Source organism: Miscanthus floridulus, chromosome 17, assembly GCF_019320115.1.
Source record: "Miscanthus floridulus cultivar M001 chromosome 17, ASM1932011v1, whole genome shotgun sequence".
NCBI lineage: Eukaryota > Viridiplantae > Streptophyta > Magnoliopsida > Poales > Poaceae > Miscanthus > Miscanthus floridulus.
In genome coordinates, this window is record NC_089596.1 from 21,932,469 (window position 1) to 21,949,755 (window position 17,287).

The 17,287-nt window shown below is 47.3% G+C and overlaps 1 pseudogene; it reads right to left on the reverse strand.

The window, feature by feature from the left end:
* Positions 1 to 2,207: 2,207 nt before the first annotated feature.
* LOC136517719 (disease resistance protein PIK6-NP-like) lies at positions 2,208 to 16,098 on the reverse strand (annotated as a pseudogene).
* Between the last annotated feature and the right edge of the window lie 1,189 nt (positions 16,099 to 17,287).

The window sequence follows — 17,287 nt, forward strand, 5'->3', positions numbered from 1 at the left end:
GAATACTATGGAGATCGTGCGGGAAGTAAGTTTTAATCTACTGAATAATGTCCATGATAATGTTCTTAGATTGACAGCTGTATACATACAATAAGTCATCTTACTGTATACTACCACCTCCATTTCAGAATGTATGGCGAATTAGAATTTGAAAAAGCCAGACTGTAAGCTTTGATCATCAATTAGTTAAAATCTATCTATGTTTACTTGTTTAGTGGACAAAAAGATATATCAATAGATTTGTACTCCATGCCAAAACCGATGCGAATAGTGCGTAGACAAATGATTTGAAGTTTGACCAAATTTATATAAAAAGATGCTAATATTATCATACTAATTAAGTATCATTAGAAGCGTCATAAAAATAATATTTTTAATATTTTCTATGAACTCCGTCAAACTTAAGATAGTTTGACTTTGACCAGACCTAGAATTGCATCCTTTTTGGGACGGAGGTAGTATTTCACATGTCTTTTAGTAACATAGTTTTGTTGTAATTGATATTATATTGTAAGAGAATCAATGGACAAATCGTACCTTGATAGATTCTTTTAATTATATAATACGCCTTATTATAATGATATTTGTGTGTTCATAGGAAGAAATGTGATTGGCTAGTACACATATATGCACATACATGTCCAGTCCAGTTATCATAAAGAGGGGACCATATATTTTGTGAATTAACGTTAAGCTGTCTATTTGCTTTTGACTTCCTTGTTTGTTCTTTTGTTTTAAGGTCACTGGTTGATAATACCGCTATTTCACAGCGCTGTTCATTTTGCCATGCTGCTTAAACACATGCTTTATTTTTCTCAGGAGATGAACCTTTTGGCAGAAGTTGATCAACCAGGTAGCCTGATTGACAACTATGTGACCCAACTGAGCATTTTGCTGTCACGCAAGGCTGCTGGTTTGGTCAGCCTCCAAGCACGCTTGGCACGGTTCCAGCACCGCCTCAAAGAGCAAGAGATCCTTAGCTACAAGAAACCTTCCAGATAGTATGATCAGCAATGGCTCATTGGCTCTGGCCTTTTGCCTGGTAATCTGATTGCTTGGAGCTCAGTTGTGGTCTCAGTTGTTTTTTACCTGTGCGCTCCAGTAAATGCTAGTCCCAAGCAAGGCAGTGATAGAAGACACATGGGAGTGGCTTAGGGCGGTCTTAATGTTGAGGCCGTGGTCCTGGTTGATATCACCTGCACACTTTGGGTTTGTCTTGTCAGGGTTCATAACTAGTTTGGTAATAGTCCTTTTTGCAGTGGTGCTGCTTGGGTGTGCTTTTGACTTCCTTTTTTGGCGGATGTATGGCTTGCCCACTTTGCCTTTCTTTCTTTTCCCCATTTTGTACGAGGAATTGGAACTGTTGTTTGCCGATATCAGTGGGTCTGATTTTCGCCATGGGGTCTTTGTGGAAACTGATACATTGTTGTATATTCATTACTGATATTATTTGCATTGAGGAAGGAAAGGATGTGTGAATGGTGAAGCCCTTGAAATGGCCTTTTCCCCATTTCTTTTGAGCGAGAACAAGGAACACCAACTGTCGTATATAAGTAACTTCCCCATTTGTAACAGTGACAGCCAGCATTCTCTGAGACTAACCTTTTCTTATGATTTTTTTTTCTGGACAAACTCCAAATGTTTAGAAGGGCACTCATTTGTCTCCAACATGAGGTATAAATCAGGTCGAAACTCATGGGGTTTTTTCGTGGTCCTAAGCTTCAATAGGTTTAGGGTCTTTTGGTTAGCAGTGGTCATCGAGGTCCTAACCATTAATAGGTTTAGGTTGAATCTAATGAATTTGATGTTAGCTTGAAGATATACCATCTAGTTATTTAAAGATAAACAATATCATCGTTACAAATTATGAAAATTGATAACTACTCAGGAATGATGATAGTGCGTTTAGAGGACTAAATAACAAAAAATATTTTGCCATTCTCATTTCCCTCTGTATTTTTTCTTTACCTGAATGCTTTTCTCATAATTATTTTAGTAAGTCACGATATGCAAACTAACTCACATATATATGTTCTATATACTATATTATCCAAGGATAATTTTCTCCACTTGAAACGAGTTTTTACAATGCATGTCGAAATCTCACATTATTCACCAAACGAGAGTATTGCAATTGCAATTCAACCTAAGCCAACTTGACTGGAGAACTGGGTAGGCTGATACTCAGCATTGTCCCCAAGGTCTTTGTATATAATACAATAAGATAAGAAAATACATTGCTCACTATCCAATTATGTTTTTTGAATAAAGAAGAAGAGAGATGGGGAGGGAAATGTCTCACCCACTAGCAACGTGCATATTTATTACAAATAAGGAAGTCCCCAATGACTTGAAAACACTAGTCTCAGATATATAGATCTCAGGGAGATCTGACGATGGATGGTGTACACATAACTGGATGGGTGCATAAAAAATCAGTTCCATTTGACTGAATATGTGTCTAGAGGCCAAGCAAAATATTTAACTCAATCTATCATCGTAGGCCAAGCAAGCATTGCCATGTCAACTCATCGGCTGATCAGACACTCGGTTGGCTGTCACCACCGCTGCTGCTGACATTACTAGGTGGACGTTGTTCTGAGGAGGTGTCGCTCCCCACTTGTCCGTCGTCTGTATCCAACGGCTCCAGCACATAAACTGCACCATCGCTCATGCCCACTGCAATCTGGTTAGGCTTCCAAGGATGCGTTGCGATGACCGTGGGATAGACAGTTTCACCGACGCTAGAAACAAGAGAGGCAACGAAAACAAGACATTTGTTACCAGAATTGAAAGTACCACTCAAACAAAAAAAACAGAAACTGCTTGAAACTCCACATACCTGGATATTGAAGATGGTACGTAGGCAGAGGGTGCTATCCAGCACTGTAGCGTAAGAGATTCTGCCTCGAATATTCCAAGTGCACCATCACGAAATCCAGCATAGACCAACAAACAACCAAGTGAGTATACCGCACTTGAAATTGGAGCAGGGAGTGCATCTCTTGGGTGCCACTGCATTATCAAGTTATGGAAGGTCAAATATCAATGTGTAATGTGCTTATTACAATGCATCGATACGATTTGGAGCATTCGGCAAGCATGATGTAAATCATGTAATATGTTAGTACTCCAACTCAATAGAGAAGACAACATATGATTACTAAGATATGCAAATATATTGTTATGAAAATGTTGTGAATGACTTACCGAGCACAAGCATTCCAATTGCCAATCATAGATCGCCAACTGACTCTCATGAACTACTAAAAGATGCGTTCCATCATAGTGAAACTGCACCATTGTATCACCAACTAAAGCACCGGAACCATTAGATGGATGTTTGATGTATCTTGATTTCTTCTTCTCCCAATCATCAAAGCTCCAAACACATAGCTGCAAATTTCATTTCATTGCAAAAAAACAAGAAAAGAATGATTCAGAAAGAAACAATATTGTATTTTTAGATATTTATACCTTTTAGAAAGTGGTGTGTATTTATAGATCATTATATATTTTAGAAAATGGACTAATGGGTGGTATGAAATGCGACTAACATAATGTCGGGGGAGCATACCCCGGTTACCCCACAATGCGGCTTACGCCGGAGGAAAGCGCACTTCAGGTGGCCCAGTAGGCCACGGCCCATCATCCGCGTAGCGCCTCGACCACTCGCTCCCCCCGACCATGCAGTCGGGTCGGGATACGAGGCACGACAGCCATAGACTCCAACTAGCGCACGACATCCATGATCAGCAGGGCGGACGGTCATGATCAGGAGGGCGGCCGGTCAGCAGAGGACGGCAGCCATAGACTCAAACTAGCGCACGACGCCCCCCGGGGGAATTAGGCCCAAGGATGAAGGCCACGACTCGCACTATGCGCCCACATCCCACAGGACTACAAGAGGACAGCCACGACCCGCACCGTGCCGCTATGGCGCACCATACCTCGACGTGGAAAACAGGAACCCGTGACGACATCCGAGCATGCAACATAAGCTGGGACAAGACGCAGAGGGCCCATGGACCGGGCTCGCCAACCGCCGCCCTCCCCTTGGGCTCTCGACCACTCGGGTCGGGGGAACCCTTTTCTTTCAATTGTCACTCGGCCCCCGGAAGCATATAAGGGGAACCGGACCTTCATTCTAGCCGACGAAAAAAAGGAAATAGTCTCTCTAGCTTTAGAGGTCTCTCTCTCTCTCTCTCTCTCTCTCTCTCTCTCTCTCTCTCTCTCTCTCTCTCTCTCTCTCTCTCTCTCTCGTCCTCTCCCTTCTAAACCCACACTTATGAGCACCCCCATATTAAGCCAACTGAGCACTTGAACCGAGAAACATGAACTCGAACCCCTCTGAGACTGGACGTAGGGCTCTGGCCTGAACCAGTATAATCTCCCCATGTCTTGAGTGCTTCCATCGATTCCTAGAGCTACGCGGCACTAAATTTACTGGTCGGTTCACAAAACACCGACACATAACATTTGACTGTATTTAATTCAGCATCCCTTAAATTTATAAGCAAAAACAAAATCGCTAGTCCTAATTTTGATATATATTAGAATTCACACCTGAGCATCAGCACCTGAAGATACAAGCACCTCCATTGATTGCGAAAATGCTAGTCCAGTTATCTTTTTGTGATGACCCGTGAGCACAGTTATAACCTGTGCAATTCGATTAAGATAAGTTGATATTTTGGCATGTTGATGTTAAATATAAACTAAACGGTAATTAGTACAGTAAGCATAATATTTCACATAGGAAGAATCCATTATCGTTAAAAATTCTCAAATTTTTAAATGTCGAGCTAACAACATATGTATGGTTTATGAAGGTTTTTTGGGTCATATACCACGAGGTACTTACTACTCTTCATATTGTTGACGGGAGCTACCACAAAGTTGCTATGTAATATGTGTACCTTGTGGTATCTGCTCAAAGCCCGCAAAAAGTACGTAATTTGTTATGTCAAAAAGATCATATGTAAAACAACATTTACAATCTCATGATCCTAATACATAAGTAAAATATGAGGGGATATATAGTCTGAAACGAGAGCACATTATTTTACAATGGGTACATTACTGCATTTCCAGTGAGAACCATATATAATGAGTTTTGCCAATACTCTGAGATTCATGGAAACAGGGGATGATAGATTCACGTTTAATACTCACTTTGTCTATACCGACATAGTAGATTTGAATTGAAGAGTCCTCCCTTCCAATAGCTATGATGTCATTGTTTAACGGGTAGACTGCAAGGAAAGTTGCAGCAGGTGGAGGTGCCATGAAAGTAATCAAGACCTATATATGAGAGATTGCACAAGATCAGTAAAGCCAAAGAAAGGCCATGGTGCAACTACGAAATAAAAATTATTTTACGGAAGTTGTCATGCATGATTTGTAAGAGATTTATCATGGAATTAACTACTTATTGTTATAGACAACCGAAGAAGACATACCTCGAATGTCATCATGTTGAACAATGAGACTTTGCCACCAGAAGCAGAAATTAGATACCTGTCCTTTTTGGATAGTGCAGTGCAGGCTGTTTCTTCTTTAGGGTCATTGCCATCAATGGTGTCGTTTGTCATTGGAATGCCATTTTCCGGTTGCCATAGTACAGGTGGAACAGATTTGGACGACTAACGAAAAGTAATGATGGATGGTTTTTAGAAAACAACCAAACAGAACTGCAGTGTTGAAATCTTAAGCTAGTGGTCCTATCTAACCTTGCCACGTGGATTCTTGTCCCTGTGCTCCCATTTCCACAGCTTATGAACAGCATTGGAGCTGAGAGCCAAAAGTGACACCCCATCATCTGTGTATAGCAAGCGCATAACCTACGAAGAAAACAAATAAAACACAATGCTTATCAGAATTATATATTGTTCTGAATATGAACATAACAGTCTTAAATTCTACCGATTTGTTCGGTGTGTGCTATGTCATGAAAATCATAAGCACACGAACAGATACCGATGTGTGATATTCCTTTCATTAATTTAAATGGAAGATGTACATGCAAATGTTGCTGAACATACTTTGCTTGAAGATGCGGTCGGATCTGGCATACGCAGTATTTGAATATGTCCTGAGCCAACGATGTCGTCTGCCAACTTCCAGGCCTTGGTTACTAACTCAGGGGCTTTGCTCATTTCCATACATGCCTACCATTTGTTCGATACAGTTAGCAAATAAATACAAATATATTGAACTGCAAGGAAAAAGAAAAAAAAGCATGTGCACACTCGACTGGCCACTCATGAATTCCCTGTCATCATCGTAGAAACACAACATACACATTCCAACCAAAACAAAGATACAAGCTTTCTTTCAAAAAAACAAAGACATTATTCCCTTTTCGAGGATGAGTCGGCTCCCCTAGGGATGGCGACCCCTGGCGGCCGCCACCCACCCCCCGCTGTTGGCCGCCATCTCGGCGCCGGCGGCCGCCTCCCCCGCCTCTCCCCCCTCCCCTACTCCCTCCTCGAGCCCCACAAGTCCAGCCAGCGACGCAGGCCCATGCCGCCCCAACCTGCCGCCGCCGCCGCCAGTGGTCCCCTCCCCCTCCCCTTCTGGCGAACCCGGCCCCCACCAGCCAGATTTGTTGCTAGTCGCGGGCGCCGAGGCTGCGCGGCCACCTCCGCCCACGGGGCCCACGCTGCCGCCGCAGGGGACGGCTTCCCCCCCCCCCACCTCCCTGCATCCGCGCACCCCTCCTCTCCTCTCCTGTGCGCGGGCGCGCATGAGCACACGACACGGCCGCCGCCGCCGCCCGCGTCGGGCCCCTCCGCCGGCGTCCCACTGCACGGCTAACCCCAACCTCACCGCGCCTGTGCCCCGTCATCGTCACCGCGGGCCGCCTCCCCGATGATGGCGGGCGCCTCCGATAGGAGCCTCCCTAGACTGACAGACCCCACCAACGTGGGAGCCAGCGCTGGAGCGCCCTGTCCGCCCCAGCCGCCGCCGACACCGGGACCCACCACCATGGCCACCGCGGCCGGCGTTGGGATGCCGCCTCCAACGCCAACGACGCCACGCCCTCCCACCGCAGCCACTTCCGGCACTGGAGTGCCTCTATGGACTCCCTCCCCGTCCACGCCGCCGACGACGCCGGGCCTCTATGCCACGACCACCACCTCCATCTGCAGCTCCATTGAGCCCGACCCACGGGATCCGGCTCTGGAGCACCTCCGTAGATTCTCTCTGCGTCCCCGCTGCCACTGACGTCGGGCTCCACGCTCTCACCGGCCGTGGCTCCATTCCACCCCTCTTCAGGAGGGCGCACGAAGCGCCGTCGATGGGCTGACAACGTTGGCGACGAGTCCGACGACGATCGCCCCACAACCTACCTAGAGGCTGCTAGTCGCCCTACAAAGCCGGCCGCAGCGTCCTCCGCGCGCGCCCAGACTCGTTCAGTCGTGGTTCTGGGGCACGGCGGAGCGGACGCTAGATAGGGACCTATGCGATGGCAGACGAAGCGCAGCCGACCACGCCCCCAGCTAGTGCACGGCTTGCTTGCTCAGCTAGTGGATGGTCGGGTCCCTGCCCGCCAATGCCTCGACGCCCGCAGACGGGTATTTGCCCCCAACGCCGACGGTTGGCGGGAGATCCTACCCGGACAGGAAGCGGGACCTGTGGCTGCCTTAGCTGAGCCTCGCCGTGGCCTAGGTCTGCGCGGACCGGCTCGAAAGATCCCAGCATAGCTCTGCGACAGATGTTTCAACTACCTCTCCTACTCGTACCGAGTAGCGCCTGTCGATTGCCATGCCGTTGCCTGCGCTGCCAAGGATTCCGCCACCTCGCGAGGGACTGCAAGCGATCCAAGTCGACGCCGAAGGGTGGTGGCCTTCATTGCCGCTCAGCTCATGTCGACAACACACCGGCCTCCCAGCACGCACCCCTCGGTAGTCCACCGACCTCGGATGGGACCACGCAGGGAGTCGTGGGGTGAGCCGATGGCAACCGTCGATGCCGGAAACGACGCCGATGGCGCAGGGGTGTCCCGACAACAGACATCAGCATGGGCACGCCTGCTGACTACGCCACTGCTTCGACTACCGCACGCGGCTTCCTCAAGCCAGATCCGCTGGCGGAGGCACTGTGCAAGGGCGCAGGGCCTCCCGTTTGGCTCATCTCGGTCGACCCGATGCTGGACGAGCTTGCCGCCTCGCTCGTCACGAGCCGACCAGCGGTCACACCAGCGCCTGGGTGCCTGCATGTTGCGGCAACCGTCTCTCAGGAGGTTCAAGCTTCGGTGATGGACACCAGTTCTCCGGTGATGGGTCCCCAGCGCACGACGGACCTGCCTCCATCGTCGCCTGTGCAGGGCATGCCTCCACAGATGGAGCAGCTCGTTGTCGTGGATGCTGTGGCGCTAGGGGACGACAGTGAGGTCTGGCCACCCGGGTTCGAGCCGGCCAAGCACATGGCAGGTACTTCTACGTCGACGCTGGAGGGCCATTTGTATGGCCAAGCCACACCCGACCCTTCTACATCGACGAAGGACGGCCAGCCGGATAGCCAAGCCATGCCCGACCCTAGCGATGCGACGCCCACGCCGCGCGAGGCCGCTCGGTGTCTTGCACGGTTGACCTAGGAGGTGCAGCTCAAGCGAAGGTCGCCCTTAATCGCCACTCCACCAAGGCAGAAGGCAGCAACCAAAAGGCCCCTGCCAATCAGGAGCTGACGGATTGCCACTCACCCGCGGGCGCACATACCGACCTCCAAGCGTGGCGAGGTACTCCTCATGCAGAGGATGAGCATCGTGCCGTCGGCAGCTACAGTTCATCTGCGACCAAGAGAACATACGACGGCATATTCGCAGGGAACTTGATGCCGAGCCAAGCGAAGGCTCTGGATGAGCTGTTCCCAGTGACCAACAACAAGGCTGGTAGAAGAATGTTCTTCTCGGATGGCGGAGTTGGGTCGCGCAACCAGCAGCGGAGACATCCAACTCCATAGGTCGCTGCGGTGCTCTTAGTTCGGTTGTTTACCATTTATGTAATATCGAGGTTTGTAACAGTAGGCTAGGATGGTCCAGTCATAGCGTAAGACCACCTAGCGCACTCATTAGAAGCGTGTCGTTTGTACGGTTAAACTCTTCTTATTAATTACAATGATACGCAAATCTTTTGCGCATTCGAAAAAAATTTGAGTGTTTTTCCTTGCATTTCTAATTACGTTCCTTCAGTAGTTAGACACCACAATTCATAATGTTATGAATGAATCTGCCTTGAGCCACACAAACACGGCCAACCGGTTGGCAGACTATGGCATTTGTGAGACAACATGGCCAACTTGGTGACATGCATGCATGGCCACTGCAATCCTGCGTGTTTGGATCGGAATCTGAGCTAGGCAGCAGATCCAGCCGCTGGTGTTCAGAATCTGAGCCAAAAGCAAACAGGCCCAACATGCATGCAAGCGAGAACAAGGCAATCAGGATATTTTTACGTTAACTATCACGGCCCACCCACCCTTACTTAATACGGAGTAACTATTTATTTAGGAGAACCCGATTGATTCAAAGGAGAGGAGCTAGCTAGATTTAGTCCTGTACCACTTGAACCCCGTAGGTACTGTATGTATGAGATAAACATTTTATTGTGACCATTATAAAGATAGAAAGACAGGATAGATAGGAAGTAATAATTAATCAGAGCCAGTAGCATTTGAAAGCAAGTTCAAATGTGCATGCATGATCAGTCTATCATACCTCTTGGTAGCGTGAGATCATACATTGTGGGTCTACCCTGTTGGTTAGAAGGGTGGGATGTTTTGGATGGACTGCGGCCGCGTGCTCCAACTTAGCCACCGCTTCCTCCACATCCCAAGCACGGGCACCACCACAGAACACCTCGGCTTTGATTCTCTGGAGCGAACATGTTCCGAGGTTCTGGAAGCCAATCAACTTGTCAAAACCAAGATGCAGGTTCTCGTCTTTTAGGGACCGCACATGGACATCAAACTCAAGCGATTCAAGACTTGGCGTGATAGTATTATTAGATGGTACCCTGCTGCTGTTGCACTCGCAGCCGCGCAGATCAAACCAGATAGATGGACCGAGTATGCAGTACGAATCCTTATGCTAACTACTGAATTGGTGTCACCGGAATGCAGTACGAGGCAACTGAGCTCTGGCAACTTGGCAAGGGTCTCCATGTCCTGGTCTTTCACAACTACCACTTGCACATCCAGATAGGAGAGGTTTGGAGCAAGCGACGAGTTAATCCACGCCGGCAGTCCAGAGAACACGAAGCAGTCCAAACGCAGCAAACGGAGATGCCGACAGTAGGAGAGAGATCCTGCCTCGCTCACTCTGCACTTACTTAGAGAATAGTATACAATTTGAAGTTCCTGGATATTGTGCAGATGGCCCAGGGACTCCAGCAAAGCACTCCTGATGCTCTCACTGATAACAGAAAGCGTAGTATCGAGCACCCTCAGTTCCTTCAGCAGGCTCAGCTCCTCCACAAACTGCATTATTATAGCATCTTCACCTCCACACGATATACGTAGCTCTTGCAGTGACGTGAGCTTACCGATCAAACCTGCCGTCACTCTTGTTGCCCAATTATCAGCTCGTAGGCAAACAAGTTGCGTCAGAAGTCCCACCTCCTCCGGCAGCTCCTCTATCCGGTAGTTCTGTAAATCCAGTGTTTGCAGAAACCTCAGATATTTTACCTCCCTAGGCAGCTCAGCGATATTGGTACTCACTAGTCTGAGGTACCTCAAGTGAAGTAAACTCCCAAGATTCTCCGACACATCTTTGATGCAGTCTTTGTTGCAAACAGAACATCCTACCATTTCTACTACACGTAAAGATGGGAGGCGTGGGCATAATGCACAAAAATCACACTCACTGGCAAAAATGGATCTCACTTTCTCCACAGCGATGTTAGCCAGCTGGCCAACGTTGTGCTCTTCAACACACTGTAGGGCTAACCTGCGAGAAATGCTCCCCTGAAGTTTCTGTCGCTCACCACCATTCAATACAGTGACAAAATTTTCTTCACTCGATAGTTGATGTATCAAATCAAGAACCATATCATGAACTGAGCATGCATCAACGTACCCTTCATATAGTGTGTCCTGTGCCTGGATCATGTTTCTATTTATCAATTCATTAGAGTACCTCTCCCCAAGCTCAAATAATCCTACCCCTGCTGCTGCTGCTTGTTCCTTAGAGATGAAACCTTCAGCTATCCACTTCCATATCAAACTATTTTTCTGTATCATATAATCTTCTGGAAATATGCTTAGATACAACAAGCAAGGCTTTAGATATGAAGGCAAATCATAGTAGCTAAAGGACAATATCTTTCTGGTATTATCTACGTCATCATTGCCTTTGTGCCTAAAACCAATTGAGTTGTAGACCTCAGACCAGTGCTCTCCTGGTTTAGTGGCCAACAAACTGGCTATTGTAATGATAGCAAGTGGCACGCCGCCACATTTCTTCAAAATTCTTTCACATGTCTCAGCCGGAAGACTATCGAAATACTTTCCTTCACCGTCATCTATTCTTGCGTACAATAATTTTTCAGAATTATCATGAGAAAGTGGCTTTATTTTGTAAGCTTTATCAGCATATGCGGCAACTTCAGAAATGCGTGTTGTGATCACAAGTCTACTTCCACAATTACTTTCTTGCAGAGCACATCTGACTAATTTCCAGGTCTTCTTGTCCCATATATCATCAATAACAATCAAACACCTACATATTCACAAGACAGTACAAGAAATGGTAAATAAATATACGAGACATCATTTATAGTTTTTTTTATTCGTATATCACCATTTCGGTTATGTTCCTTTAATCATTTTCCTTTATTAAAATAAATAAGATATAAAGAACCAATAATTGTGCAGCTACATAATCTAAAAGCGGCTATAATTATTGTTAGCAGTGAGCCAGTGACGAGTAGCAATGATTAATGAATCGGTTATCATATTAGCTCGTACCTCTTTTCCTTGACGAATTCGTTGAGTTTGCCCATGAGCTGATTTTCATCCAAACCCATTAATTTGGGACGAGTGTAAGTTTGCTCATCAAGGGTTATGAGAATGTCTCCAAAGACTTTCTTGATGTCAGGATTCTGACCCACTGGAACAAAAGCCCGACACTCGAAGCGCGGTTTGAGATGGTCATAGACAGCTTTGGCAAGAGTGGTCTTGCCTAGCCCTCCAAATCCAACGATAGAGAGGATCTTCATCTTTGTAGTACTAGACACATCCACGTCGCCATCCCCTAGGGACAGCATATTTATGAGCTCGTCCCTTGGTCCCTCAATGCCAACAAGCTCCGTCGCCCTTTTGTATAGATTCAGGATGCGAGGGTCGATGGTGTTTGCAGCTACAGGGCTGGCGACAATGCTGTCAAGTGTGTACCTGCCTCGCCTTGTTGCCACCTCCTCAAGCTTCTCTTTGATGTCATCTATTAGGCTAGAGATTTTGTGGCGAGCCTTGCTCTTCTTGAACAGCCTGCCCACCCTTTTCAGGAGGCGCAGGAGCATGTGTGGCTCAGTAGCCTCATTAGGGTCTTCAACGCGCACGAGGAATGTGTCGACGATGTCCTCCATATCGTAGGATGCCTCCCTGACTTCACTCGCCCAGAGCCTGACCAGCTCGTCGAGCTGGTCCGGTGGAACATCGCCGATCTTGCGGAGGACAGCGTGCACCACCGTGAGCTCTCGTGAGAGAGACTCGATCTTCTTCTTCACGCCCTTTTGCAGGCCGTACTCCTCCTTGAGCAACTCGCCCAGTTTGGGGAGCAGCCTCCCCATCGCCCCCGCCACCAGCTCCATGGACTGCAAGCTCTCGGTGTGGGTGCCGCCTGCGGACAGCAGCTTGCATTAGTGGTAGTAGTAACTAGTAAGCGGGGCTGATTTTTGTGTTGGAAAAAACAAGGTGAAGGTGGGCTCACCCAGATTCACCGCCTGTTCTTGGTCTGAGCCCTGTAGCTGGAGCCGCGCAGCAGCTGGATCTTCACGCCCCTCGCAATGGTGGCTTCAAATTAATTAAAAGAGAAATGTATACAATACTGTTCCGTGCTCTTGAGATTGGAGCAAGATAATTAAAAATAGTAACCCGAGACAGAGAGAGAGAGAGCAGGCAGACAGCTTTTCCAGTTCACGACAAGAGAAAAGGTAAGCTTTTCATTTTTCAATTGTTTCACCTGTTCGCTTGTTGGTTTCAGCCAGCCCAGACCAGCCAGCCAACAGTATTTTTCTCTCACAATAAATCAGCACCAGATAGCCCAAATCAGCCCAAAAACCAACTAGCGAACGGGCCGTTTGATTAACGTGTGCGTGTGTGTCACGCAGAGCTAGGAAGTTGCGCAGAAAAACAGCTCTGCTGCTTCGTGTTTGATGTGTCGGTAGTAAACTACTCTGGCCCGGCTCCCGATAGATGTCGTATTTTTTCTCGGCCTGGAGGTGACCACAGTTTTTTTTTCCGCCGGTTTAATTCAGGCTTTCCAAAAAATTTTAAGCAAGGTGTCACATCGGCTATTAAATATAGAAAAAAAAATTAATTGTACAGTTTGGTTGGAAATCACGAGATGAATGTTTTAAGTCTAATTAGATCATGATTAGTCATAAGTGCTACAGTACCAACATGCGATAGTGATGGATTAATTAGGCTTAATAAATTCGTCTCGCAGTTTTCAGACGAGCTATGTAATTAGTTTTTTTTATTAGTATCCGAAAAACCCTTCCAACATCCCCAAAACATCTGATGTGACATCCAAAACTTTTCATTTCGCGAACTAAACACACCCTTAAATTCAAACCAGCTCATCAGTACCGCCGTACAAACCAGATGCGGTTGTGATGGCCGAAAACACTAGGCGCCACCATTAACCAGCTGCGCTGCGAAGGACCCAGCCGAGCGTCCATCAGGTTGCATCAACGGCAGTGATGAAGTGCTACATGGCAGCTCATCTACATCACGCGTGCATAAAATTTTATTTCCTGTGTCATCGAGAAGCGGAAAAAAGTACGGTCCATCGGGACGGTAGGTAGTGGTGCAACAACCATGGGCACCACCACTCGGAATCATGCCACTACCATGTTAGAAGCCCAAGCCCACAAGAGGAGCCGGCCAACGAGCCACGCAGGTCGGTCGTGTTGGGAAGCCCAACACGCATGTGAGCGGTGTGGAGTGGCAGTGAGCTGTGTCTGCGTGCACGTATCCGGCAAGGCCCGTGTAAGAGGGACATATATTAGCTAAGTGTGAGAAGAGAAGAGGGTAGGAAGAGTATTGTAACAAACTCCTCCAACTATCGTAATCCTGTCCTCGCCCGAATCCTCTCTGTTCTACTCTTCCCTTCCGATCCCCAATTCTCCACTCCTATCTCCCCTGCTAACATACTACCAGCGGAACGTGATGGAACACGTGAGGCACCGGAGAGGCGGCAACCACGCAAGCGGCATCGTCAGCCCATCCCAAAGCTCACTGGACCTAACGGGAATACAATTCTCCTGATCTAAAATACAGTGGTGAGTTTAATTAGGACAAAAAGGTCCATTCCCCCTAAAGGCTCCTTTGGATACTGCCGGTATCCCGGCCTCATCCACGGGTGGAGAGAGCCCCGTGTATCTGCTCCCCCTCCGAGCACAGGTGCCCGTTTGGAAGCAATCATGTGGCGGAATAACCCTGGTCGATTCCTCCCCATCCCCGTCCATCTACGGGGAAATAAAAAAACGCCTCCTGTTCCGTGACAATTTCTCCACGTCGCTCGCTTCTGTTTCTTTGTCGTTGCGGCTTCGTCCCCATCTGCTCAGCGGCCGCCCGCCGCCTGATCTACTCCCGCCTGCACCTCCCCATCTGCTTGACAGCCAAATGACAAGAGAGAATACAGCACCCAAGTGCCAGGGATGTCATTTGCACAGAAAATTTCCCCCACGTGATTGTGTTCCACGCGAGTTTCGATCCCTACCTATCATCCAAAGGAGCCCTAATGTAGTCAAATTCTTCATGTACTCCCTCCGTTCCAAATTGCTAAGCATTTTGGCTTTTATAGGTATATTGTTTTTACAATTTATGTAAACATAGTGTATAACTAAATGCACGGTAAAAGCTATCTATCTAAAAAAGTTGTAGCATCTTATAATTCAGAATAATCTCATGAGTATCCATGTGATGTTCTATTTTTATTTCCATGGCCTTACTTTTTTTCCTTGTTCCCTACCTCTTCCCTTTATTGGCCCCGTTCGCTGGTCTGAAACTTGGCTGAAACTGGCTGAAAAACACTGTTCCGGCTGAATTGTTGTGAGAGAAAAATACTGTTTCGGCTGAAAAAAGAAGTCGAACAAGCCGAATATGGAGTAAGCCGAACAAGGCATATATTTGTTTTGTCTTTTATTAATTTTTTCTATTTATTTTTTGGCTATTCATTTGTTTTCAATTTTTGCTATATATGTCATATCATTTATTTTTCTGTGATTTCTTGAACACGAGTATCCATGTGATTTCTTGGATCTGGCTAGAGATGTTGCGGCGAGCCTTGCTCTTCTTGAACAGGCTGCTCACCTTTTTCCTGAGGCGGCGGAGCTTGTGTGTCTCAGTAGGAGGCTCAGGGGCATCGACGTGCACCACAAATGTGTCGATGATGTCCTCCATGTCGTAGGACGCCTCCCTGACATCACGCGCCCAGAGCCTGACCGGCGCGTTGAGCTGGTCCGGTGGCATGTCGCTGATCTCGCGGAGGACGGCGTGCGCAGCCTCGAGCTCCCGTGAGAGAATCTGGACCTTCTTCTTCACGCCCTTCTGCAGGCCGTACTCCTCCTTGAGCAGCTCGCACAGCTTGGGGAGCAGGCTCCCCATCGCCCTCACCGCCAGCTCCATGCTTGCAATATCGATTGGTGGCTCCTGCACGCAGCAGCTTGCATTAAAAAGACTAGTAGTAAGCGGGGCTCATTTTTGTGTTGAAATTGAAAGCAAGGTAAAGGTGGGCTCACCTAGATTCACCGCCTGTTCTTGGTCTGAGCCCTGTAGCTGTAGCAGGAGAAAGCCAGACTGGTCGAGGAAGCCGCGCAGCGGCTGGATCTTCGGTTCACGCCCCTTGCAATGGTGGCTCCAAATGAAAAGAGAAATGTATACCAGAGACAGAGAGAGAGAGCAGAGACAGACAACTTTTCCAGTTGAAAGCAGCTGTGTTGGCTGATTTGTTGTGTACTGTGGCCGTAAAAAATACGGCAGGCAGAGATTGGAGCAAGCTGAAAAGTCCGCGGGCCAAGACAATTAAAAATAGTAACCAGAGAGAGAGAGCAGGCAGACAACTTTTCCAGTCGACGACAAGAGAGCCAAGACAATTAAAAATAGTAACCAGAGACAGAGACAGAGAGAGAGCAGCCGGACAACTTTTCCAGTTGACGACAAGAGAAAAGGTGAGCTTTTCATTTTTCAATTGCTTGATTAACGTGTGTGTGTCACGCAGAGCTAGGAAGTTACACACAACAGAGAAAAAGAAAAACAACTCTGTAGATTCACCGCCTGTTCTTGGTCTGAGCCCTGTAGCTGTAGCAGGAGAAAGCCAGACTGGTCGAGGAAGCGGCGCACTGGATCTGGTTTATTGTGAGAGTAAAACACTGTTGGCTGGCTGGTTTGGGCTGGCTGAAACCAACAAACGAACAGGCTGATGAAAAGAAAAATGTATAGAACTACTGTTCCATGTTCTTGAGCTTGGAGCAAGCTGAAAAGCCCGCGGGCCAAGACAATTTAAAATAACCAGAGAGAGAGAGCAGGCAGACAACTTTTCCAGTTGACGACGAGAGAAAAGGTGAGCTTTTCATTTTTCAATTGCTTGATTAACGTGTGTGTGTCACGCAGAGCTAGGAAGTTACACACGAGAGAGAGAAAGAAAAACAACTCTGCTTCTGTGATGTGTCGGTAGTAATTTAGATGCAAACCAGCTCGCATGCTTGATGAATGATGGCCGAAAACGCTGTGGTGGCCAAATGCTTTGGGGGCAAACACTGTCTCCCGGAATTAGAACAATGTTGGCGATGGTGTGTTAACTAGTTGTCTTTTGGCAAGAAGTACCATGTTTGGGGGAGTGGCTGCAGTTTGCTGGGCCATATGGAAATCTGATAACAAAGCTTGCTTTGGAAAAAAAGAGAGAAATTTTACGATGGTTGGAAAAAAAACATGAGTCGTTCATTGGATGAGATCGAACGATGCAAAAGTAGGAGGTACCAATGTGAAAGTACGTAGATGTCCTGAATAAGTGAGGATAGTTACAAAATTAGGTGGGGCAAGTACCAAAATATGCGTAGCT